Source organism: Nanorana parkeri, unplaced genomic scaffold, assembly GCF_000935625.1.
Source record: "Nanorana parkeri isolate BGI_ZX_2015 unplaced genomic scaffold, ASM93562v1 scaffold123, whole genome shotgun sequence".
Classification (NCBI taxonomy): domain Eukaryota; kingdom Metazoa; phylum Chordata; class Amphibia; order Anura; family Dicroglossidae; genus Nanorana; species Nanorana parkeri.
Window position 1 is genome coordinate 1,772,783 of NW_017306391.1, and position 4,018 is coordinate 1,776,800.

Genomic DNA, 4,018 nt, shown 5'->3' on the forward strand with positions numbered 1-4,018 from the left:
AATAATTAGAATATCGTGCAAAGTTCATTTATTTCACTAATGCAACTTAAAAGGTGAAACTAATATATGAGATAGACTCATTACATGCAAAGCAAGATATTTCAAGCCGTGATTTGTCATAATTGTGATGATTATGGCTTACAGCTCATGAAAACCCCAAGAACCCCAAATCCACAACCTCAAAAAAGTAGATTATTACATGCAATCAGTAAAACAAGGATTGTACATAGAACAATATCGGACCTCTGAAAAGTACAAGCATGCATATGTACTCAGTACTTGGTTTGGGCCCCTTTTGCAGCACTTACTGCAATTACTTTTGCACGATATTCTAATTATTCGAGTTTCACCTGTAAAAGAGGCTGTTACAGCATTCTGCAGAGTCCAATCAAGTGTTTCAATGGTAGGTATATCATTTTTTATACTGTATTGTGCTTGCTCAGCTTCACAGCTAAGCATACAGATCAAGCTAAAATGCGATTTGCAAAGACTATTCTGAAACAAATTGCAAAGCAGCAATACATTTCAATTACCAAATGGTGTCAGTTACCTCCACACACCAGCAAATCTGTGTATGGATACCCAGTCAGCGTCAGCCAAGTGTTTCCCCGAAACACATTATCTATAATGAGTGTGTATGTAACTTTAGATGTGTGTATACTGCTGTTTTAACACTTAAGGGCTCTATAACAAGGTAAGTACACAACAAATATAGGCTAGTGTACAAGACTTGAAGTATGTTTAACTAATGTATTAAAAAAAACTATACATGTGTATGTAACAGCAAAAATATATCAACAAAGCACTTTAAAGTGCACGATCCACACAAATAAATACTCTTGCAACGTGTGGGTCAGTGTTTATACAGTTTGCTTCTACCTGAGGGAAAAATAGAATTTAACAGAGGTTATTCTGACTCCATATAAGCCCCTTTCCTCTGCAGATTAAAAAAGCCCATTCATAAAACAGAAAAATAAAACTTCATTAATATATATTAAAAAAACCTTCATATAGCCTTAAGTCTAAGCTTAAATCACATGATCTCTGGTTACTAAAAGCACTGTGAGAAATGTGAATACGTAAACATGTATTTTTTACTGTCTATAACATGTAAAGTATGCCTAACACTACAGAACCTCCTAACATTTGTTCCATTGCAGAAATATGTGTTACTTCTAAATGCATTGGCACATTTTATTAATTTTCAATGGTACATCAAGCAGTAGCGGATCCAGAGTCTAGTCTCGGGAGGGGCACTGCTAGAAAATAAGCCCCCCCTATCTGGCTCTTCCACTGCGCCACCCCATTCCTCTCTCACCGCCTATGTGACCGCTGCCCCCCCCGGCTATCCCCCTCTCCTCCCGCGGTACAGCTCACTCACCCGGCTTTTCCTTCTGGGATCTTTCTGCCGCTGCCAGCCTTGGGCGGTCTGTACTCACACAAATTAGGCAGCTGCAAAGCTCCAGCGTTGGCTAAGGTGGCCGCTGAATTTGCCCGACCACAGTGCAGCCTCTGCTTTGGGTCCTAATTGATCGGTGCGGCCAGCCGGGCCCAGCAGAGTGGCGGAGGGAGCGATAATAAACGCAGAGCGCGGAGGCCAGTAAGGTGAGGCAGAGCGCGGAGGCCAGTAAGGTGAGGCAAAGCGCAGAGGCCAGTAAGGTGAGGCAGAGCGCGGAGGCCAGTAAGGTGAGGCAAAGCGCAGAGGCCAGTAAGGTGAGGCAGAGCGCGGAGGCCAGTAAGGTGAGGCAAAGCGCAGAGGCCAGTAAGGTGAGGCAGAGCGCGGAGGCCAGTAAGGTGAGGCAAAGCGCAGAGGCCAGTAAGGTGAGGCAGAGCGCGGAGGCCAGTAAGGTGAGGCAAAGCGCAGAGGCCAGTAAGGTGAGGCAGAGCGCGGAGGCCAGTAAGGTGAGGCAAAGCGCAGAGGCCAGTAAGGTGAGGCAGAGCGCGGAGGCCAGTAAGGTGAGGCAAAGCGCAGAGGCCAGTAAGGTGAGGCAGAGCGCGGAGGCCAGTAAGGTGAGGCAAAGCGCAGAGGCCAGTAAGGTGAGGCAGAGCGCGGAGGCCAGTAAGGTGAGGCAAAGCGCAGAGGCCAGTAAGGTGAGGCAGAGCGCGGAGGCCAGTAAGGTGAGGCAAAGCGCAGAGGCCAGTAAGGTGAGGCAGAGCGCGGAGGCCAGTAAGGTGAGGCAAAGCGCAGAGGCCAGTAAGGTGAGGCAGAGCGCGGAGGCCAGTAAGGTGAGGCAAAGCGCAGAGGCCAGTAAGGTGAGGCAGAGCGCGGAGGCCAGTAAGGTGAGGCAAAGCGCAGAGGCCAGTAAGGTGAGGCAGAGCGCGGAGGCCAGTAAGGTGAGGCAAAGCGCAGAGGCCAGTAAGGTGAGGCAGAGCGCGGAGGCCAGTAAGGTGAGGCAAAGCGCAGAGGCCAGTAAGGTGAGGCAGAGCGCGGAGGCCAGTAAGGTGAGGCAAAGCGCAGAGGCCAGTAAGGTGAGGCAGAGCGCGGAGGCCAGTAAGGTGAGGCAAAGCGCAGAGGCCAGTAAGGTGAGGCAGAGCGCGGAGGCCAGTAAGGTGAGGCAAAGCGCAGAGGCCAGTAAGGTGAGGCAGAGCGCGGAGGCCAGTAAGGTGAGGCAAAGCGCAGAGGCCAGTAAGGTGAGGCAGAGCGCGGAGGCCAGTAAGGTGAGGCAAAGCGCAGAGGCCAGTAAGGTGAGGCAGAGCGCGGAGGCCAGTAAGGTGAGGCAAAGCGCAGAGGCCAGTAAGGTGAGGCAGAGCGCGGAGGCCAGTAAGGTGAGGCAAAGCGCAGAGGCCAGTAAGGTGAGGCAGAGCGCGGAGGCCAGTAAGGTGAGGCAAAGCGCAGAGGCCAGTAAGGTGAGGCAGAGCGCGGAGGCCAGTAAGGTGAGGCAAAGCGCAGAGGCCAGTAAGGTGAGGCAGAGCGCGGAGGCCAGTAAGGTGAGGCAAAGCGCAGAGGCCAGTAAGGTGAGGCAGAGCGCGGAGGCCAGTAAGGTGAGGCAAAGCGCAGAGGCCAGTAAGGTGAGGCAGAGCGCGGAGGCCAGTAAGGTGAGGCAAAGCGCAGAGGCCAGTAAGGTGAGGCAGAGCGCGGAGGCCAGTAAGGTGAGGCAAAGCGCAGAGGCCAGTAAGGTGAGGCAGAGCGCGGAGGCCAGTAAGGTGAGGCAAAGCGCAGAGGCCAGTAAGGTGAGGCAGAGCGCGGAGGCCAGTAAGGTGAGGCAAAGCGCAGAGGCCAGTAAGGTGAGGCAGAGCGCGGAGGCCAGTAAGGTGAGGCAAAGCGCAGAGGCCAGTAAGGTGAGGCAGAGCGCGGAGGCCAGTAAGGTGAGGCAAAGCGCAGAGGCCAGTAAGGTGAGGCAGAGCGCGGAGGCCAGTAAGGTGAGGCAAAGCGCAGAGGCCAGTAAGGTGAGGCAGAGCGCGGAGGCCAGTAAGGTGAGGCAAAGCGCAGAGGCCAGTAAGGTGAGGCAGAGCGCGGAGGCCAGTAAGGTGAGGCAAAGCGCAGAGGCCAGTAAGGTGAGGCAGAGCGCGGAGGCCAGTAAGGTGAGGCAAAGCGCAGAGGCCAGTAAGGTGAGGCAGAGCGCGGAGGCCAGTAAGGTGAGGCAAAGCGCAGAGGCCAGTAAGGTGAGGCAGAGCGCGGAGGCCAGTAAGGTGAGGCAGAGCGCGGAGGCCAGTAAGGTGACGCAGAGAGCGGAGGCCAGTAAGGTGACGCAGAGCGTGGAGGCCAGTAAGGTGACGCAGCGCTCGGAGGCCAGTAAGGTGCCGCAAAACGTGAAGGCCAGTAATGTGACGCAGAGCGCGGCGAGTGGGGGGGCGATGCCTATGATCCCCGCACAGAGGCCGGGACATACAGCTGTCACAGAGTTGCTGTGGTTGAGTGTAAAAAACGGGCATCGTACTTGTAGTGTTCCTGTTTCTTACATTGAACCGCAGCTAACTCTGACTGCTTGACAGCTGTATGTCCCTGCAGCTGTGCGGGGATGTACTCCTGTCACTACTACCGCAGGTGGGGGAAGCAGGGAGCGGATCTGGGGGGGGG

At 53.7% G+C, this 4,018-nt stretch overlaps 1 protein-coding gene across 1 annotated transcript in view; it reads right to left on the bottom strand.

Annotated features, from left to right (window-relative positions):
* PDSS2 (prenyl (decaprenyl) diphosphate synthase, subunit 2) overlaps positions 1–4,018 on the bottom strand; it is a 141,740-nt gene that overhangs the window by 79,707 nt on the left and 58,015 nt on the right. The gene's annotated exons all lie outside the window — the stretch shown is intronic.